Here is a 24,258-nt window from a genome sequence, read left to right on the forward strand (position 1 = left end):
CTCGACTGAAGGGAGGCGGCCCCTTAAATAGGAACCCGGATGGGCTCCAGCTGCTTCCCGGCACTCCTCCGCAGACACGCTTCAGTGTGGCGGAAGTGCCGGCTGCGTACCCGGAAGCTCTCCGGGTGTCCTCTGTATTCTTTCCCCCAGCACTTCCTGGTGTTGCGGAAATGCTGGGCTCCAGGGTTGTTCAGGCACCAGGGTGGTCGCCCCCGCGCGGTCTGGGGGAGTTACAAGTTCTCCTCCGGTCCTCCTGGGTGTCCCAGCCGGTCTCCAGCCCTGGCCGGATGCCACAATATATATATATATATATATATATATATATATATATATATATATATATATATATATATATATATATATATATATATAGGGTGGTCCAGAAAATCACCCGAAAAATCCCGGACCATCAAGAAGTGTGCAAACAGACGACATGAAGAATTATCTTTGCGCCGAACTGGAATCATCCCCGCATAAATCAAAGTAATCCAGACTATCTGGATCTGTGTCACCACCTGATCTGAATCACTCTGTATATATTTATATATTGTCATGCGTGCACGATTAGGGGGCAGCCAAAGGGCCCAGATGGAGTTTAAGACAGCGTATTAATGCTTTCTCTTCTCCTCACTAGGAAAATGGAAGCACAAAGACAACTCCCTGAATCATTAAGAACTTCTGTGTTTACATCCATCCATCCCTAATGACTTCACTTCCAGTCGCCCTCTAATGACATCACCTTTGTCACCTTCTACTCACGTCACCTCCTTCCTTCTTCCGGTTCAAATTACATAAATTGCTCTGTTTGTCGTTGCTTGGTTGTCAACTATTTTCATGAACTTGCATACTGATTTCTTTATTGTGCCACGACAGTATTTGGGGAAGGCTCAACCAAGGCACAACCCTTCTCTCTCGCATTTATTTCTTCACTATATATATATATATATATATATATATATATATATATATATATATATATATATATGTATAGATACAGTATATATATAAACAAGCAAAATACCCGCATTTCGCAGTGGCGAGGTACTGTCTTAAAATTTTTATTAAGAAGAAAATTAAACCTTTTTAAACTGAGGGAAAATATACCAATAATTATTTGTTAAGGATCTCTTTGTATACCACATTGTGAGTTCGGCTTACTCTTGAGCATGCAACGTACAGTCGGCCATGTGAACAGTAATCTTGTTTCAAATCTCACAGCTTGGATTGCTGCTATCATAATCGGTTTGAGTTTCATTGTTTTTTTCAATTACGACAGTATTTGTAGGACTTGTGTTGAAGAGACATTCGGCATCCGCCAAGTGTTGTAAGTATACAACCGGTTTCATCGATAACTTTACATCCAGCTTTTGAGAGTTTAAACATTCATAAACATCAAAGTGTCCACTACTGAAATCATCACCTGTCAATCTAAGATGTTTAAGAGGCATTGGCGGTTGTTGAAAGGTGTAAAATATTTGGCCATTTCGGTACACTTGAAAGCGACAACCGAACAATTCAGCGGCAGCTATCAACTCACATGCAGATCCATAGGTGAAGGGCTTAAGCATTTCACTCTTCTAGTGCTCCTGTGTAGTATAATTATCTCCTGCACCATCATCAGTACACACCTTGAACCTGTCCCAGTCATTCAATACATAAGACACAAGGTTCCTTAAGAGTGAGCCTGATATGGCCGTGCAATATGTAACAAAGAGAATGGAAAAGGTAGGCGCCATCTCCAGGCATGGAAACAACTCGGTAAGTGACAGTTCTTTAATCAATGGTGATTACCTCGATAGACATGTTAATGGTGGTACGGTTGGAATGATAAAGGAAATGGGTACCTGAACAATGTAAAGTAAGTCCAAAATACCTACACAATAACTATAATCGTAATAAATGAACAAATAAACAGTGGAGAAGCCATGGATTAAATTAAAAGGCTGTAGTTATCAGCAGGGAGACGTGAATCCCGTGGCGTAGCAAGTAAGGGAATGTAGAGACAGGAGCGACAGATGGCCTTATATAGGCAGGCAGCCAACAACGTGGGAGGCGTTGGGATTGGGGACCCAACGCCGCCTCACACGGTGACCAAGCTGCAGGCTATGGACGTATATATGTACGTAAGTAGGATTCAGTTAGCGTTGGGAACCCTCATACAAAATTTCTTGAAGATGGGCCCATAAGTAACAAAGACTGTTGAAAAGTTCAATATAGTGGCCAATATTGGCATCATACCACCGAAATAAGTACGTAAATTGGTTTCGGTTAGCGCAGGGAAGCCGCCTACCAAATTTCGTGAAGATGGGGCCATAAATAAGAAAGTTCAACATGGTGGACGTTGTCAACCGTTATGACTGTTACGCGTAGAATTTCGAAATGAAACCTGCTTAACATTTGTAAGTAAGCTGTAAAGAATGAGCCTGCCAAATTTCAGCCTTCTACCTACATGGGAAGTTGGAGAATTAGTGACGTTGGAAAGTTCAATATGGCGGCCGACAGTGGTGTCATACCACCGAAATAAGTATGTACATCGGTTTCAGTTGGCGCAGGGAAGCCGCCTACCAAATTTCGTGAAGATGGGGCCATAAATAAGAAAGTTCAACATGGCGGACGTTGTCGACCGTTATGACCGTTACATGTGAATTTCAAAATTAAACCTGCTTAACTTTTGTAAGTAAGCTGTAAGGAATGAGCCTGCCAAATTTCAACCTTCTACCTACACGGGAAGTTGGAGAATTAGTGATGAGTGAGTCAGTGAGGGCTTTGCCTTTTATTAGTACACTAGCAAAACTGAACTGACTGTCAACGCAGTGCGTAGAAAACCAGGAAGACCTGCAAAAAGCGCTTAAGAAAACATGCATTATATAATTGAGAACGCAGCGAAAAACAATAAGAAGCGAGCGAGTGACATATACTACCATATTCATGAGTGTTGCTGCCTTGGAAAGAAAGCAAGGTGTAAACCTAAACTTTAAACTAAGTTCATAGACAGGCTACCGCTGGCGTTTCACATGCCCACAGGTAATGCGGGATACAAGTTTAATGAGAGGACGCAGGATATAAACGAGAGTTTTGATCACTTTATAACTAAGTTAAAATTGTAGGTGAAGGGGTGTGCTTATGCAAATTCCGAGAGACTGTGTTTGTGGGGATTGACAGTTAAGGCGGGTGGGGAGTCACGCCATCATCTCCCTCCCATTCATCTAATTTCGGTCTGAGCTGAGCTCGGCTAATGCCGTCTTCCGAAGCAACTTTGTCAGACTGCCACCAAATACTCACAGAAAAATCCACAAGTTAATACACACGCTGTCTCTATAGAGTTTCTCCACACTGAATCCTCCAGACACTACTTACAAAAGGTCACATTGACAATCGTGTTACGTTATTTTTAAAATCTGTCCTTTTCTTAGCACAAGCACAGCTGAGAAGCTTCGATGCATGTGCTCCATAACGTTAAAAATAATGCATTTAATCACACTTTGCATTACAAGCAAAGGGAGCTTTGTCAATGCATGATTTCCTGGTACTGTACACGATTACATTGATCAGCGCATCCCGATTCATTTTATCCTCGCACCACCTTAGTTTGAGAAGAAGTCTGAAAAATATGAGGTTAACACAGAAAAACATCACCAATTCAAGCTTTATGAATAATCGATTCGCCATCAATAATTGTTTTGGTAAAGCCATCCTCCTTCCATTTTATAATTTTTCCGCCAATAGCCATGATTAAATGAACGGTAAATAAAGTAAGAGCAAAGCGAGGGTGACTTATTTAGGCAGGCATATATATGACAGCAACACTCATGACAATGTCAATCATGTTACGTTATTATTAAAATGTTTCCTTTTCTTTTTCATTACTTCTTTAACACACTACTTCTCCGCTGCGAGACGCTGGGATTTTGCTATATATATAATATATGAATGACCTCCAAAGAGCGCTGAGACTTTTGATATCATGAACGTGTCTGCAAAACTGTGGTCTCCTGCCCAGAAAAGTCGAGCAGCCAGCGCTGTGCATAGCTGTGCCGGCCTTTGAGACGCTGACTGCGCTTCTGCCTTAAGTCAAAGTGAGCACTTTTAATTTTTTTCATCCTCCCCCTGCGCTATAGCCCAGACAAGTGCAAACACGGGACCCCTTTTCTACACCACGGCAAAATAATATTAAGGCGATTCACACTTTCTTTTGCACGTATACGATTATGAGGTCCTCACCTCGGATTATGAAAACACGCACACGAGTGGAGGACTGACAGTGCCATCACAGCCGATTAATGGCGGGACGTCTCACCAGTCTACACAAGGCGATCATAACGTCAGCGAACACATCTCTATACTATATAAAAGAAAAAGGCAACTTTCCTTTCTTTACACCTTTTTCCTTTTATCCCAAACCAAAGCCTTTTCTCTTAACACTGCAGAGGACACAAAACTAATTTTCTTTAAATGCCGGTAAGGCACATTACCACAGGCACAAATTTGAACGCTCACATAGAAAATGTAATTTCTATACCACAGCCGTCGTGTAGCGCCTTTCAAAAGGGATCAACTACCGAGAGATGATCCATATACATTTTAGCTGCTGTTAGTTACTTACCTGTTGTGTTACACAGTCTTTAAAATGTAGTTTACCTGAAACCACTCCAGTAGTGCTCAATGTACCTGTACTTCTTAAAACGTTAATGTTTTACTGTTTAATAACTTATAGACTATATTTTATTATTTTTCCCTTGCACTCAGTGACCAAAGCTATACACCTAGATAGGTATATATATATATATATATATATATATATATATATATATATATATATATATATGTGTATATGTAGATATGTATATAGATATGTAGATATGAAGATATGTATGTGTATATATATATGTATGTATGTGTGTGTGTGTGTGTGTATATATATGACAGCAGCAATCCAAGCTGTGAGAAAACACTAAAAAGGAGGGATGTCAGACGTTGTGGTACATTTTCTGATGCAGCTAGACGAAAAAAACTTTGTGACGCTGCCGCCAAATACACAAAACAATTACTTTGACAATCATGTTACATTATTTTTAAAATGTTTCCTTTTCTTTTCATAACTTCTTTAACACATGACATCGCAAGCGTTGGTATTTTGCTATATATATATATATATATATATATCACAGCGACACTCATAACAGTGACAAAACAATTACATTGACAATCGTGTTATGTTATTTTCAAAATGTTTCCTTTTCTTTCTCTTTCCTTCTTTAACACACTACTTCTCCGCTGCCAAGCGCGGGTATATATATATATATATATATATAGATATATATAGAGATAGATAGAGATATATATATAGATAGATATGAAAACAACATATATATATAGATAGATAGATAGATATATATATATAGATAGATATGAAAACAACATATATATATATATAGATATATATATATATATATATATATATATATATATATAGATAGATAGATAGATATGAGAACAAAACTCATATCAATGACAAAACAATTACATTAACAATCAAGTTACGTTGTTTTTCAAATTTTTCCTTTTCTTTTCGTACCTTCTTTAACACACTACTTCTCCGCTGCAAAGCGCAGGTATTCTGCTAGTATATATATATATAGCAAAATACCAGTGATTGGCAGCGGAGAAGTAAAAAGAAAAGGAAACATTTTAATAATAACGTAACATGATTGACAATGTAATTGTTTTGTCATTGTCATGAGTGTTGCTGGCATATATATATATATATATATATATATATATATATATATATATATATATATATATATATATATACATATACACACATACATATATATACATACTATATATACACACACACATATATACATACTGTATATACACATATACATATCTACATATATACTGTATATACACATATATATACAAATCTACATATATATATCCACATATATATATATATTAGGGGTGGGACTCGATTAAAAAATTAATCCAATTAATTAGAGGCTGTGTAAGAATTAATCTTGATTAATCGTATGTAATTGCACACGTAAATTTGCCCCACATCGCAAATGTTTGTTTTTTTTAATTTAAAACGGTTTTAGTGGGCGACAGAATCAAATAATAGACATGGACATGAATATTGTAAACTGAAGCTGTTTTAATTTCTGAAAAAAAAAGCTTTTAAACTGCATTTGAATTCAAAACAGAAACAAAAATATCATCCCTGGTTAAAATTGGGCAGACTTAAAAATAAAGTGGTAGTTTAAGTACTTTAAGTAGATTTTCAGAATAGTATTGTCTTTAAATAATAATAACCAAAATTTCAACATAAAGTACAGTTTTTCTTCTTAAAAAAATAAGTCAGAAACATAAAAGGTAATTTGACCAACTTAACCTTAGCCAAAATTATTTTGTACATTAGGCTAAAACAGTGTGATCATTGAACATTTTGTAATTAGATGTATTTAGAATTACTAACGGTCACGGAAGTCCAATGATCCCCAGTAAGAGCCACAAAGTCCGCTTTCTGTAATGCATCTAATTTTGCTTGCTTTTCAGTGTGCACAAAACCATGCTTTTATCAAGGCTTTCGGGAAGTCGAAATGATCAGTCGTAGGAACGCGCTTTATTCCGACTCTAACATTTTTGTAGCTGTGATGTGTGCATCAGTGTAATGGATGTACCAGGAAATCATGCATTGACAAAAGTTCCCGCTTGCTTGGAATTGAAAGTGTGATTAAATGCGTTATTTTTAACGCTTATGGAGGACATGCATCGAAGCTTCTCAGCTGTGCTTGTGCTAATAAAGGGAAACATTTTAAAAATAACGTAACATGATTCTGCGTTAACCGAATATTTTTTCATACGTCCCAAACCAAGAAGATGCAAAGGTAAAATGAATCGGATAGCGCGTACATACTCAGTGCATCCCTCTTCGGAATCGAACCTCAATGTCGCATTAGAGGCTTAAGACTCTACAATTAGCCACAGCGTGTGGCTTGTTATGCGAGAGTATGTACTGTAGATCGGGTTATATATACATTTAAATATATACCGCGTATCGCAGTGGAGAAGTAGAAGTTATGAAAAAGAAAAGGGAACATTTTAAAAATAACGTAACATGATTGTCAATATACAGTATTTGTTTTGTGAGTGTTACTGAGTGTTGCTGTCATCAAGGATTTGATTATCATTATTTCTTTCAATCAGGTTCGTATTTGTAGGATGTGTTGTGTTCAAGTTACATTCCGTGTTTGTCAATCGCTGTAAAGATGACAGGTTTCATTCATCGATTCGTTTCTTACTGCACCAATAAACAGCTCGCCTTCTTCTTTATCCGAGACCTGACACACTGCATGCACGGGTTTTTTACACTGTCTTCCTTTAGCGGACATTGACTTTTTCCACCGTGTGCTTTGTTTCCACAGTAGCAGCATTTATGAATATGCCTGTATGTATCAGACGCTTCATATTTTTTGCTGCCTTTTCAATTGTGTAATTCGGTTTTGTTCAGCGCTCTTTGGAACTGTTGCCTTTTATCTGTGCACGCGCCAGTTCACGTGAGCCGCTCGGTGTACATGCAGCGAAGTTCCCCAGTTGTGCTGGTGCCATCTCGTGCTATGTCCATGGCTGTATTTAATGTTACCTTAGTCCTGGCACTTAAAACTTTCTCTCACAGTTTCGCTGAGTTTGTGCCAAACACCACCCTGACCATCTCATCTTCCTCTGCATAAGCACAGTCCTTAACCCGTCAATATTTAGTGGGAGTTTGCTATTGGATTGCCGCTGATGGACGGCCTTATATGGGCAGGCACTAAATTACAAACGCCAGCGGCAGCCTGTCTATGAACTTAATTTAAAGTGTAGGTTTACATCGTGCTTTGTTTCCGAAGTAGCAGAACTCATCAATATAGTTGTATATGTCACTCGCTCGCTTCTTATTGTTTCGCTGCCTTCTCAATTATATAATGCATGTTTTCTTCAGCGCTTTTTGGAGGTCTTCCTGATTTTCTACGTACTGCGTGATTACGTGGGAGGCGTGATGATGTCACACGAAACTCCGCCCCCACGGCGTTCAAGCTCATCTCCATTACAGTAAATGGAGAAAAACAGCTTCCAGTTTTGACCATTACGCGTAGAATTTCGATATAAAACCTGCCCAACTTTTGTAAGGAAGCTGTAAGGAATGAACCTGCCAAATTTCAGCCTTCCACCCACACGGGAAGTTGGAGAATTAGTGATGAGTGAGTGAGTGAGTGAGTGAGTGAGTGAGTGAGGGCTTTGCCTTTTATTAGTATAGATATACAGTATATATATGTATTATACCGTGTTTCCCCGAAAATAAGACAGGGTCTTATATAAATTTTTTCTCCAAAAGATGCACAAGGGTTTATTTTCAGTGGATATCTTATATTTATTCATGTATAACAATATACAATTACCCAAATACAGTCACATCATCTTCTTCTGGATTATCGTCATAACTCTCCACATTCAAACCCGAATTTCAGCCAGAATTTCTTCCTACATCCGCCGCTTTTAGGATCCTCCAGGATTGTTGTGCGTGCTTCGATATTTGATGAATGGTTCTATGTGGTGAAGCAAAGTGACGACATACAAATGCATTCGTGGTGCTTTTATTTTCAAGCCTTTCATATTCCCCAAAGTAATGAAAAGACACATTTTAAAAGTCTCACATACCATCTTCTCTGCCGTCTTTTTTTTTTTTGCACCTAAACAATACCATCAGAATGAGTATTTGAGCCACAGAGAAAACAAAATGACATAATGAAAATGTCTTTTTTGTGATTAAAGTGGAAATTTCAGATTTAAACTCGAAATGTCCACTTTAACCTCATAGTTTACTTTATCATTAAAGCAGACTGATGTAAACGTCATCTTAAAACCGACCCAGTTGTTAAATTGCTATGCGCTTCTGGGGCTTCTTCCTGATCTGACAGCAGGGGCAAGCAGCATTGTCACACAGAGCACATTAAATTTATAAAATTCCAGCTCTCTGCACATTTAGAATTCTTAGATTTATACTTGATATCACTTTCATGATGAAATGCATTAAAAATATTTTATAGATAAATCGTTAACTTTGTTTAAATAATAAACATTGCTAATAGTTACACATATGGGGTGGCACGGTAGCACTGCTGTCTCGCAGGGAGTCACATCCCTTGTGATCCCTGCCTGCAGTTTGCATGTTTTTCCTGTTGAGTTTCCACAGTTTGCTTAGTTTTCTATCCAAAGACATGAAGATTTGAGGATTTGGTGTGTACTCGTATTCACCTTGTGATGAGCTGATGCCCCGTCCAGAGATTTTGTTTCTGTCTTGTGCCGGTGCTGCTGGAATTGGCACATCCCCGAATTGATGGATGTAATCATTAAACATTCGTTTCACAGATATTGTGACTAAGTGTTCTGGGAATTTAACGGATGTTTCAGGCACACACATCGCATCGCGTGAAGTATAAACCTGGCCTTAGGCACCTTACTTTTCAGCTGACGATCTTGACTAGGGCTTATTTGTGGGGCAAGGCTTATATTACAGAGCAGCCTTGAAATCATGCTAGGGCTTATTTTCGGACTAGGTCTAATTTTCGGGGAAACACGATATATATATATATATATATATATATATATATATATATATATATATATATATATATATATATATATACAGTATATATGTATGATATGTATGTATATCTTGTATAGTATCTCTCTCATCTGATTATTTCCGCCATGGTTATTGAAGTGGTATAAATACAGGCTCATGTATGTCCTGCATTTGTATAAAGAGCCCAATCATAGGAAGGTAGCACGCCCTGCTGAAGATACAGTCCAACCTGTTATTGTTGTGGACCCCCAAGCACCTGTAAGAGTGCACCACCTCCACATCCACTCCCTAGTAGTGACTGGACATGGGGGCCCTTTGGTGCAGTGAAAATCAATGAGCAGTTCCTTAGTTTTACTGATCTTAAGCTGCAGACAATTCTCAAAGTTCTTCACCTGAGTCCTCTCCTCTGTCTCATCCCCTTTATCAATGCACCCCCATAAATACAGAATCACCTGAGAATTTCTGCAAGTGACTTTACCTGGTGTTATATTTATAGCTGGAGGTGTACAGAGTGAAGAGAAAAGGAGACAGGCCTGTTCCTTTTGGTGCTCCATTGTTGTTCACATTCGTATCAGAAACACAGTCCTTGAATTATTCAGAATCAAGAACTATTAGAGTGAGAAATTTAAATTTACTTGTTTCTGCAGACACGTTAACACACCCTATGGCAGGAAAAAGTCTGGCCTTCTTCCAGGAAAGAAAATTGGCTGTAATTCCTACTCTATTTAAAATAAATACCTCAGTTGTTACTGGAAGACCAGTCATGTTCAATACTATAGAGTACACCTACTCCAACATTAGAGTTATTTATTAGTTTATGCATTGGTCTGCATTTCAATGTGTAAAAGTTCAGTGTTTAGTTATTAGTATAATCTATACTTGCACTTTAACTGAGAAATGTTCATATCGCTCTGTGCCTGCATTTAGTGAAGAGCACTATACAAACAATAAGTTGTATTGCATTGTTTCACACAAAGTAGTGTAAAAGGACAGTCAATGGGGAGGTGAAGTGCATCAGGAATAGTAAAGGGGAATTTTAAAATACAGACTCTGGAACAGCAGATGCTCCATACTCACATTATTCTGAAGTCTTCACATTTGAAGAAGTGGATAACCTCCCAATAGCAAATGGGACTACTAAGGAGGCATTGAGTGATTTGGAAATGGGAGAGGGAGAAGTGCTGCTCAGATTAAATAGGCTGAAATCAAATAAATTAGCAGGACCAGATAACATTTACCAAAGAGCTCTTAAGGAGGCTAGTGAGTACAGATATAAACCCTTGACACATATTTTTAGGAAGTCACTGTGCACTGAGAAAATTCCAAATGACTATAAATTGGCCAGTATCATTCCATTTATTTTGGACATGTGCAGAGGAGAGATGCTGAGTATAATGAGAGAAGGGTGCTAAGGATAGAGCTGCCAGGCAAGGTGAGAAGAGGAAGGCCTAAGAAGAGGTTTATGGATGTGGTGAGAGAGAACATGCAGGTGATGGGTGCAACAGAACAAGATGACGAAGACAGAAAGATATGCAAGAAGATGATCTGCTGTGGCAACCCCTAATGGGAGCAGCCAAAAGAAGAAGAAATAGATACAAATACAAGAATTGTGACCAGGCAGATCCAAGCAACTATAGGCCATTAAATTTAACATGCATCACAGGTAAATTAATGGAAGGAATTATTAAGGATAAGATTGAGCAGCACATGACAAGAACAGTTTTACTGAATAGTTAGTGTGGGATTAGAAGAGGAAGGTAATGTTTTACCAATGTGCTGGAATTCTATGAGGAAGCAACAAAAGGATACGATGAAAGTGGAGCAGATGAGATTATTTATCTGGACTTTCAGAAATCATTTGATGAGGTGCCACATGAGAGGTTGGATCATTAAACTAAAAGAAGTGGGAGTTCAGGGTGATGTTTTTAGATGTGTGCAGAATTGGCTCAGACACAGGAAGCAGAGGATGATGGTGCAAGGAGCCTCATCAGAATTGGCCGATGTTAAGAGTGGTGACCAGCAGGGGCCAGTGTTGGGGCCACTGCTATTTTTAATCTTATATATAAACATCTATGCGTGGAAGTGTGCGTGTCTGTCTGTCCAGCTCAGAAGTGTGAGGCTATAACTCAAAAGCTTAAAAAGCAGGTGGCCCCGAGTTAATGAGTCAGAGATAAACTTGCTTAGCCACTAATACTCAAGTGAGGTGAGCATATCCGCAAAACAAAACCTCCAAGGAAAGAGAAAGAGAAACTCGCTTAGCTGCTGATAGACAACAGGGGCGAGCACATCCACAAAACAAAACCCCCGACTCTGCTTTTCAATTTTTTTCTGACAATTTCAATAGTTTCCACGAGCCCAGGCTGTTTTCCAGCATGGGCTTACACATCTAGTATATAAATATATGATTAGGATAAGAATATAAGTAACAAGCTGGTTAAGTTTGCAGACAGGTGGATTAGCAGATAACCTTGAATCCATTGAGCAGATTTGTGGCGGATGAAATGTATTGTCAGTAAATGTAAATTTTTACGCATAAAAAAGTAAAAATATGAGGTTGAAAAACACAATGGGAGGTCTGAAAATTATGAGTACACTTCATGAGAAGGATTTAGGCGTTGTAGTGGACTCTAAGCTAACAGCCAGACAATGTTCAGAAGCCATTAAGAAGGGTAATAGAATGTCAGGTTATATAGCGCCTTGATGTGTGCAGTACAAGTCACAGGAGGTTCTGCTCAAGCTTTATGACACACTGGTGAGGCCTCATCTGGAGTACTGGCTGCAGTTTGGGTCTCCAGGCTACAAAAAGGACATAACAGCACTAGAAAAGGTCCAAAGAAGAGCGACGAGGCTGATTCAGGGCTACAGGGGATGAGTTATGAGGAAATAGTGAAGGAGTTGAAAGTTTTAACAGGTTAATATCAGTAAATGTAAAGTATTACACATAAGAAGTAAAAATGTGAGGTTTGAATACACAATGCCCAGTCAGAAAATTGAGAGTCCACCTTATGAGAAGGATTTAGGAGTCGTAGTGGACTCTAAGCTATCGACCTCCAGAGAGTGTTCAGAAGTCATTAAGAAGGCTAACAGAATGTCAGGTTATATAGCGCCTTGATATGTGGAGTACAAGTCACAGGAGATTCTGCTCAAGCTTTATAACACACTGGTGAGGCCTCATCTGGAATACTGGGTGCAATTTTGGTCTTCAGGCTACAAAAAGTACATAGCAGCACTAGAAAATGTCCAAAGAAGAGCAACTAGGCTGATTCCAGGGCTTCCGAAGTCCACATGACCATCATCATCAAGTTCTTCCATGAGAACCCTAAATACCATCAATCAATCAATCAACATTTATTTATATAGCACATATTCATACAAATAAATGTAGCTCAAAGTGCTTTACAAAATGAATAGAGAAATAGAAGACACAATAAAAAATAAACATAAGTCAACATTAATTAACATAGAATAGGAGTAAGGTCTGATGGCCAGGGTGGACAGAAAAAACAAAAAAAAACTCCAAAGGCTGGAGAAAAAAATAAAATCTGTAGGGATTCCAGACCAAGAGACCGCCCAGTCCCCTCTGGGCAATCTACCTAACACAAGTCAAACAGTCCTCTTTGTATTTAGGGTTTTCATGGAAGGACCTGATGATGATGGTCACGTAGACTTCTGGCTTTCAGTCCATCAATGTTGGAGCATCATGATGCTTTGAGTAGGTGGTGGTGGTGCAGGCCGCCACCACAAAGAAACCGGAAAAAGAAACAGAAGAGAGAGTTGGGGTCAGTATGGATTTTGGAGCCACTGTAAATAGTTATTATGAAGAATTGAACATACAGAGTATCAGGATTAAGTTAAAGTGAAGTTATAAAAAGGCCATGTTAAAGTAATGTGTTTTCAGCAGTGTTATAAACTGCTCTACTGTATTTGCCTGGCGAATTCCTATTGGCAGGCTATTCCAGATTTTAGGTGCATAACAGCAGAAGGCCGCCTCACCACTTCTTTTAAGTGAAGACTGATTGAGATCATTTATGTTAGGTAGAATGCCTGGAGGGGGCTGAGTGGTCTTGTGGCCTTGAAACCCCTGCAGATTTTATTTTTTTCTCCAGCCTTCTTGAGGTTTTTTTTTCTGTCCTTCCTGGCCATCAGACCTTTTATTCTACTGTATATTAAATAGTGTTCCCTTATTTTAATTCTTATTTATTTTGTCTTTCTTCATCATGTAAAGCACTTTGAGCTGAATTATTTGTATGAAAACAAGTTTCCAACTGTGTCACCATTATTTTTGATTAACTCATTTTAAAGACAGCGTCTCAGTCCACTAGATCAGTGGTCTCCAACTCCAGTCCTGGAAAGCTACAGTGGCTACAGGTTTTCATTCTAACCCTTTTCTTAATTAGTGACCAGATTTTGTTGCTAATTAAGTCTTCGCCTTAATTTTAATTGATGCACAACTTAAGACTCAGGCCCCTTAATTATTTTTTTTTTTCCTTAATTAGCAAACCAACAATATTAAGACACAACAACCTGCATCCATCACACAATAGCTGAAAATAAAGAAAGGTGAAGGCCTCAGTAATGTCGATCAGCTCGGGTCCACAAAACAATTTGACAGCCAGTGCTCTTATAAAAAGAAAATCAACAGTTTTGGAAATGTCTGCCATGGCAGAATGAGTGCCGGGTTTAATTAGCAACAAGAATTGGCTTCAGATTAAGAAACTGAATGACGTGAAGTTGGTTGGAGTTTGAAGGCCCAGCTTAGTTGATCATCTGTTGGCTCATCTCACATCAAATTTATGTTTAGGTGTCGTTTAAGGAAAAAAGAATCAATTCAGCAGTCAGAGTCACAAGAAAAGTCAATTAAAATAAAGGGAAATAGTTAATTAGCAGCAAAAACTAGTCACTAATTAAGAAAAGAGTTAGAATGAAAACTTGTTATCACAGTAGCTCTCCAGGACTGGAGATGGAGACCCCTGATCTAATGGATTGAGACTGTGACTTTAAAATGAGTTAATCAAAAATAATGGTGACACAGTTAGAAACTTGTTAAAAGTAAAATTTGCACACACGTTAGGAAGTTTTTTCTTTACATAGAGAACCACAGACACTTGGAATAAGCTACCAAGTAGTGAGTTAGACAGTATGACTTTAGGGACCTTCAAAACTCAACGTGATGTTATTTTAGAAGAATTAAGTGGACAGGAACAGTGAGCTTTGTTGGGCTGAATGGCCTGTTCTCATCCAGATTGGACTAATGTTATAATATTCTAAGAAAAGGTAACTGTAAGCAAATAAAACCGGAGTAAAAATCATTGCATCATCACAATAAATAAGAGCAAACCAGGGAGAAATAGCGTCTTAGAGATTCTAAAGGAATATGTAAACATCATTACTAAACAGAAGTCCTCTGAGCCACCACCACATTGCCTCTATGACTGCACAACTCACATTTATATCAAACATAACTTAGCAAACAGGTTTATTTGCCCGTCTTCCAGTCAGGTAGGTGTTGGGTTTTCTTTGATGAAGGATGAACCCTTTGCAGCTTTATATCAATAACTGACATTTAAATAAAATCGCTTTTAAGAACAACTATGCTTTTCCCTTAATCTCAGCTGTTTTAAGTCAAATTTCAAAACCTGCCATCTTCTGAAGACAAGACTTCTGATTTAATTCAAATTAGATAGGGTAAAGAGTGGAAGATACTTTTCAGCACAAGCTCTCCAGAATTATGAATATTTACTAATACTATTTAACTTGAGAAAATGGCCTAAGGTAGAGTATTTCAGGGTTTTGTGAATAACATTTTCAGAAATATTTTATGAATTCAATTTTTTTGTTTAATGTAGACAGCATACTTATTTTTCCCAAGACTACCAGGTGCATGGAAAACATGTAAGAAAGGTCCTTTTCCAGATTACTGCTAAATAATTTGTTTGTTAAGATGGAGAAGTATGAATGTCACTGAGCAGTCAGTCAGCCATTTTCTAACCCGCTTAGTCCTGAACACAGGGTTGCAGGGGGTGCTAGAGCCTATCACAGCTAACATAGGGAACAAGGCAGGAACAAGTCCTTGACATGGCACCAGTCCATTACAAGGTTAACACACACACACACATACACAGACACACCAAACTCACACTAGCGCCAATTTAGCATCACCAGCCCACCTAACCTGCATGTCTTTGGACTGTGGAAGTAAACCCACGCAGATAAAGGGAGGACATGCAAACTCCTCACGGGGAGGACCAAGATCGTGAATGCCGATCTCCTTACTGTGAGGCAACAGCGCTACCACTGGGCCATCATGCAGTCCATTTCACTGATCAATGTTTTTATTTTTTATTTTTATGTTAATACATTTACAGAAAAAGTTGGAAGCTATTTTGAACTGACCTACACCTTCTTTTACAGAGCAGGTGCCATGGATTGAGTTATATTCAAGTTTATTTCCTGTGTTAAACTGCAGTTTCTTTAAAACTCTGTAAGACTGTTTTGAGATTTTGTGTAATGGAGAACTCATCTGAAATTTAATTTCAGCTTCAGTTTAATTAATTTAAGGTGTGAACCCGGCCCGGACACAGACAGGCGGACATGTTGATTTCCATCACCACACGTGTTTATTACTTACAATATTTACAAATTGAATGTCACTTAGACACAGTCCGTGCACATCCCAAACCCCAATACAGTCCTCAAAGTCCTGGCCAACACTAAATGCCTTTCTTCGGGCCGCCTCCACACTCCTCTCTTGCCTCGTCCTTCTTCCATCCGACTCCAGCCTTGAATGAAGAGAGACGGCCCCTTTTATTCATATCCCGGATGAGCTTCAGGTGTTCCCGACACTCCCCGTTGGCCACGCCCCAGCGTGGCGGAAGTGCTGGCTGTTCTCCCGGCAGCTCACCGGGTGTCCTCTTAAATCTTCCCCCCAGCACTTCCGGGTGTGGCGGAAGTGCTGAGGTAACAGGTCCCCAAGGCATTGGGGTGCCTCCTGGCGGTGACCACGGGCCCCTGCAGGGTGGGGCTTCCATGCCCTCAACACGTGGCCCGCAAAGCAACCAGGGTGGCGGCCCCCACGTGATCCAGGGTGGGCGCAGACCCACATCCGGTCCCTCACGGCGTCACAGCCGGGTCATTGCCCCTGGCATCCCTGACAAAGGTTAAAAGTATTTCACATCTCCCTACAGCATTCTGCATTCTTCCCAGTTGATTCTGGAGTTCGTCAGGGGTGTGTTTTTGGTCCTACTCTCTTCAATGCTTGCATGGACTAGATGACAACTGGGGTTTTTAATTGCATAGTGGGTGAGGCAACATGATGTAATTGTGCAAGCTTCCTAACCAGACCTGACCTAAAACCTCTATGGCGTTGTTTTGATTTACATAGGCATTGCCATTTTGTGGATGATTGCAGTTGCTACTGTGTAGCCAGGAACATATATATATATATATATATATATATATATATATATATATATATATATATATATATATTGTCAGGGATGCCAGGGGCAACAACCCGGCCGGGACGCCGTGAGGGACCGGAAGAGGGTCAGAGCCCACCCTGGATCATGTGGGGGCCGCCTTCCTGGTTGCTCTGGTGGCCACGGGTACAGGGCATGGAAGCTCCACCCTGTAGGGGCCCGTGGTCACCGCCAGGAGGCGCCCCAATGCCTTGGGGACGTTACCCCAGCACTTCCGCCAAACCAGGAAGTGCTTGGGGGAAGATTTAGGACGGCACCCGGAGAGCTGCTGGGAGGACAGCCGGCACTTTCGCCACGCTGGGGCGTGGCCAGAGGAGGAATGCCGGGAACACCTGGGGCTCATCTGGGGACTGTTTAAAAGGGGCCGTCTCCATTCATTCAGCGCTAGAGTCGGGTGGAAAGAGGACAAAGCAGAAGAGGTGTGGAGGCGGCCCGAAGAAGGCATTTGTGGCCAGGACTGTATATTGGGGTTTGTGATGTGCACGGGACTGTGTCTCAGTGACATAATCTTTGTAAATAGTGTAAATAATAAACGTGTGGTGGTTTGAGAACAACATGTCTGCCTGTCTGTGTCCGGGTCGGCTCCACAATATATATACATATCTATACTAATATAAGGCAAAGCCCTCACTCACTCACTCACTCACTCACTCACTCACTGACTCATCACTAATTCTCCAACTTCCCGTGTAGGTAGAAGGCTGAAATTTGGCAGGCTCACTCCTTACGGCTTACTTACAAAAGTTGGGCAGGTTTCATTTCGAAATTCTACACATAATGGTCATAACTGGAACCTATTTTTTCATCCATATACTATAATAGATGTCTGCTCGATGGCAGTAGGAAGCGGAGTTACGCCTCCCACATAATTTAGTGCCTGCCCATATAAGGCCGTCCGTCAGCAGCAATCCAATAGAAACACTGCTGCTAAATATTCACGGGTGAAGGACTGTTGTTCTGCAGATGAAGATGAGATGGTCAGGGTGGTGTTTGGCACAAACTCAGTGAAACTGCGAGACAAACTTTTAAGTGCCAGGTCTTAGCTAACATTAAATACAGCCATGGACATCGTACGAGATGACACCAGCACAGCTGGAAACCTTCGATGCATGTACATCGAGCGGCTCACGTGAACTGACGCAGTGCACAGATAAAAAGCAACAGTTCCAAAGAGTGCTGAACAAAAACCGAATTACACAATTGAGAAGGCAGCAAAAAAATATGAAGCGTCTGACGCATAGAAGCATATTCATAAGTGCAACTACTGCGGAAACAAAGCACACGGTGGAAAAAGTCAATGTCCCGCTAAAGGAAGACAGTGTAAAAAAAAAAACCCATGCATGCAGTGTGTCACGTCTCAGATAAAGAGGAAGAAGAGCTGTTTATTGATGCAGTAAGAAACAAATCGATGAATGAAACCTGTTATCTTTACAACGATTGACAAACACGGAATGTAACTTGAACACAACACATCCTACAAATACGAACCTGATTGAAAGAAATAATGATAATCAAATCCTTGATGACAGCAACACTCATAGCACTCACAAAACAATTACTGTATATTGACAATCATGTTACGTTATTTTTAAAATGTTCCCTTTTCTTTTTCATATCTTCTTTAACACACTACTTCTCTGCTGCGAAGCACGAGTATATATATATATGTGTATATATATACCCTGATCTACATATTCTCAAATAGACAATCCACACGCCGTGGCACAATGGAAGAGTCTTTGCCTCTAGCGTTGACGTCTGAGGTTCGATTCCCGAGAGGGGGTGCACTGAGTATGTATGCCTGATGACCCCAAAATTAGGGCGAAACACGTGTCGCGTACTCTTTGCATTATTTCACAGTAAAACTATTTCAATATATATATATATACATACATATATATACACACACATACATATATATCAGCGCTTCCAGATTAATTTTACCCTCGCATCACCTTGGTTTGAGACGTATGAAAAAATATGCGGTTAACGCAGAAAGACAGATCACCAATTGAAGCTTTATGAATAATGGATACTTTATTCGTGATCAATGATTGTTTTGGTAAAGCCATACTCAGTGTAATCATTAGCTGAACGGTAAAAAAGTAAGAGCGAGGGGAGGGTGACTTATTGAGGCACGCAGGCGAAACCACAATAGCACGCGAGCTCGATGTAGTGCGCGTCAACTCGATCTGAATTGCGATCACATTTAAAAAAATATATCTTTTCAAGTTCTATTTAGTCGACACAAATATCTTTGGTTGGAATGTAAGACGAATTTACTCTTTACATTTCTATGGTGAAGAAAAATGTATGCAATGATGCCTACATTTAACTTTTCTGTTACATTTCTGTCGACTAAATAAAAATTCCTTCTATTTAAAATTTAAATAGAACTTGAACAGATACGATAGTTCATAATATCCACGCAGACTTGCACGTGAGAGCGGGAGTCATCCGTTTTAACAAGCAGCATATTGCACTGATACGAAATAGCCTGCCTATTTAATTATTTAGGAATGAATAAATATATTAAGATTTTGTACAAATAATGTTTTTCATTTTTCTTCCTTGATGGATTCCAAATACGAACCTAATTGTAAGAAATAATGATAATCAAATCCTTGATGACAGCAACACTCATGACGGTCACAAAACTATTACTTTTACAATCATGTTACGTTATTTTTAAAATGTTTCCTTTTCTTAGTACAAGCATAGCTGAGAAGCTTCGATGCATGTACTCCATAACGCGTTAAAAAAATAACGCATTTAATCACACTTTGCATTCCAAGCAAAGGGGAACTTTTGTCAATGCATGATTTCCTGGTACATTGATTACATTGATGCACACATCAGAGCTACAAAAATGTTAGAGTCGGAATAAAGCGCGTTCCTAGGACTGATTGGAGAAAAATTTCATTTCAAAACACTACCCAACGGAAGCCTTGATAAAAGCCTGGTTTTGTGCACACTGAAAAGCAAGCAAAATTAGATGCATTACAGAAAGCGGACTTTGAAATAAAACCATTTCAGGTGACTACCCGTTGAAGCTCATCGAGAGAATGCCAAGAGTGTGCAAAGCAGTAATCAGAGCAAAGGGTGCCTATTTTGAAGAAACTAGAATATAAAACATGTTTTCAGTTACTTCACTTTTTTTTGTTAAGTACATAACTCCACATGTGTTCATTCATAGTTTTGATGCCTTCAGTGAGAATCTACCAATGTAAATGGTCATGAAAATAAAGACAACACATTGAATGAGGAGATGTGTCCAAACTTTTGGCCTGTACTGTATGTATATATATATATATATATATATATATATATATATATATATATATATATATATATATATATATATATATATGTGTGTATATTTATATATGTATATATATATGTGTATATATTTGTATATGTGTATATATATATATATCGATATATGTATATATGTTTATATGTGTGTGTATATATATATATATATATATATATATATGCCAGCAGCACTCATAACAATGACAACGCAATTACATTGTCAATCATGTTACGTTATTATTAAACTGTTTCCTTTTCTTTTTCATTACTTCTTTAACACACTACTTCTCCACTGTGAAGCGCGGCTATTTTCCTAATATATATAAATATGTAGATATAAATATATATTCTATAACATGCAACTGACATTCATCCACCATGCACTTATGATGGACTGCACAAAAGGCATTCACAAACCTTTTAAAGACACACCTGATGATGACCATAGTCAGATTGTAGCCTCCTGAGATCATGCAGTGACTGGAATATTTGTGCTGCCAGGAGTATAACAATGGAGTCATTGAAAAAAGAGGACGAAGGCTATAAATTTGATAACTTAATTGGAAGTGATAGCACAATATGATGCTGGTAAATCTACTTGGCATGTTCTACTATCTACTATGTACTTCATGCAATGTTGAAAGTATGATTAAACTGACTAATGAATGGTCTATCAATCTGTAACCCCATCATAGGCTGAGGTTTATATATGTATATATTGTAACAAAGGCGCTATATAGGCGCCTGACCCGACACAGATGGACATGGAGGCACGTATACAATAAAATAACCTATTTATTTTCTTCCCCTGTGGGCACATGTCTTCCCCGTGACCCACAGGTAATACACAGTGCCACAACACAATCAAAAGACCCACAACATAGTTCTTTCTCTTTTACCACCACTCCTCCTCACGCTTAGTCCTCCTTCTCCCGACTTTGGCTCTCGAGCAGAGGTGGCTGGCTCCTTTTATGCTTGGCCACCTGGTCCCAATTGCACCTCCGGGTGGGGCTGAAGACTCGTCTAGCCGGGCTGTTGACTCCAGGCAGCACCCTCTAGTGACCACCCCAGTACCCAACCAGGCTGTGGAGGACTCCATCTCCCATGGAGCCATGCGAAAGGTTGGGGAATCACCGCCGGCCAGGGAGGCTGCCAACAGGCATCCCGGAGGAGGTACTGAGCTGCTCATGGTTCCTCCCCCGGAAACATATGCAGCAGGGGCGTCTCGGCCAGGCATGGGACCTGGCGGCCCATCACATTGAAAGATGGATTGAGTTCTTACATGGCCTGTACAACTATGAAGCTACAAAAGGATCATCAGTAAACCCACCACATATTGACGTAGTTAATCCATTCATAATTGCTGTAAACCGGGAAGAAACAGGCGGAGGCATGGCCACAGCAGAAGTACTCAAGGCTGGAGGACAGCCAATACCACAATGACTGCTTAAGCTGGTACACCTAATATGGAGCAATGAAAACATCGCTGCCATCTGCAATCATCATCCCCATTTTGAAAACGGAGACAATAGAGACTGTAAAAACAACTGTGGCATCAGTCTATTATCAATTGTCAGAAAGGTTTTCATGCAGATACAACAGCTACACCTACAGCATCATCGTGAGTCAATAATACATATAATATATTGTGACAGATAGGGGGTGCTATTGCTCCCTTGAACCCTCAGACAATACGTCAGACACCAGGTAAAAGTCCAAATATTATTTTTATTTAGACCAAAATGTGCACAAAAACCTTCCTCTCCACAATACTCATATAAATAACCACAATACACAATAATCAATTCCTCTAATTTCCCAGACGCGTTGCCACCTTTCCACCCAGCTCAGCTCGTTTGTCTGGCATTTCTCAGAGTCCTTTATAGTCCTTGACCCAGAAGTGTTTCGCTCGTCTCAGTCCATGTGATTGGTAATATTTCTGGGTCAGATAAAAACTCTTCTTTTTCATCCTGGAAGTACGTCATTTCCTCTGTCCCTATAACCAGGATGTACTTCCTGCCTATAGGGCAAATACAAGTTTATGAGCCTCCCTGCAGTGTCCCCTTGCGCCCCCCATGGTATCCAGCAGGGCTGTGAAGGAAAACTTCAATATCCATGATACCCTGCTGGAATTTGAGGCACCTCCATGCTGCCAGAAGGGCTCCATCTAGCAGCGCGGAGGTATTGGCTGGGATGAACGGCCGGCCATAGTTCATTATATATATAATGAACTATGGCCGGCCGTTCATCCCAGCCAATATATATACCTGTATATAGTGTTGCCTCAGCAAAAAGATTTTAATTGAAGGCTTGGGCGGTCAAAAAGAAGTACCGTATATACTCACATAGAAGTCGTGTCTTGAAACCCAAAAAATCGATCATAAAATCAAACCCGACTTATACGTCTGTTCAAAAATGCAACACATCATTTTTTTTTTACATCTTCTTGTCTCCTCCAATCTTGCATCAGTTTCTCAGACGCATTGAATTTTGTTGCACCAGCGCAGTTACCAACTTCTTTTGCTACTTGAATGATGATTAATTTAAAACTAGCTTCATATTTTCTTCTGATCGAATGCTCCATCCAAGATAAGGGATGCTCTTACGATAAAGGTGTATGAGGGTGTGCGATACAAAAAACACAAAACAGAGCAAACGTTGCTTTGGAATAGTTTGGGTATTACCATGTGGTCACGTAGGCACAATAGAGAGAGAGAAAGAGAGCGGTTAGGAGCGCACGCTGATACAGCGCGTTGCCTCACCCACATAGAAAAAAAAAGGCGCATGCTCCGTGGTTACTCTCTCAGGTGGGCATCAGCATATCATAATCTCTTGTACCAATAGCGTGAGTTTTCCGCATTCGACTTATACAACTGACATTATAAAATACCAGAAATTATACGGTAAAATCATGTCCAGACTTATCCGCCTGAGAACTTATCTGCGAGTATATACGTTATGTGCAGGGGTTTGAAACCAAAAAGTCAATCTGGTCTTTCTGCAAGCCAGAAATGTAGACAACTGGGGGTTAAATTTTGCTTTGATTTGTTAAATTTGACTTGACTATATGGAACATTGTCTGTTTCTAATTAAATCAATAAAATAGAATCTATAGGCAAGAATCAGAAATATATTTTGAAAAGAAGATCAAAAGCCATAGAGAAAAGCATGTAAAGTCTTTTGCATATCCAAACAAGGATGCCTAAATGGCTCATCATATGACCATTTGGTGAAGTGGTGGCTCTGTGGCTAAGGAACTGCACTGGTATCTGGAAGGCTGATGGGATCCTACTCCATTGGGCCCTTAAGCAATGCCTTAACTTGAAAATTGTTCCAGGGGCTGACCTCCTAAGGTCATGTGAAAAGATAATTTCCCTTATAATTTCGAAGATTAATAAAGTATATCAAATATTTATTGGAATACTCAGAAGGTGTCATGTGATGCACATTCCCAAGGAATTCTGGAACAATGGCCAACGTGACTATCTCAGTATAACGTTGCCCATCAACATTCAAAATGGCTTTGCCGTAAAAAATTACAGCTTCTTGGGAAATAAGATAGGGCACAATACATGTTCAAATTGAATTCTTTGATTTCTGAAACTCCAGATTAGCCACCAAGATGTTCCAGAAATTCACTAGAAAAGCTTTAAAACTTTAATAAAAGATATCAATGACAACATACATGTTTCATCCCTTGTATCTGTTTATCTGGTTGATTGTGTTGTGTTATGGGCCCACTTGAGAATCCTTATAGTGTGCCACAGTCAGACCCAAAATTTGAAGTTGTTGCCAGGTTAATGAGTGAGGAGGTCTTGTCATCTTGTAAAGTCT

The sequence above is a fragment of the Polypterus senegalus genome, chromosome 1 (genome assembly GCF_016835505.1).
Source record: "Polypterus senegalus isolate Bchr_013 chromosome 1, ASM1683550v1, whole genome shotgun sequence".
NCBI classification, from domain to species: Eukaryota; Metazoa; Chordata; class Cladistia; order Polypteriformes; family Polypteridae; genus Polypterus; species Polypterus senegalus.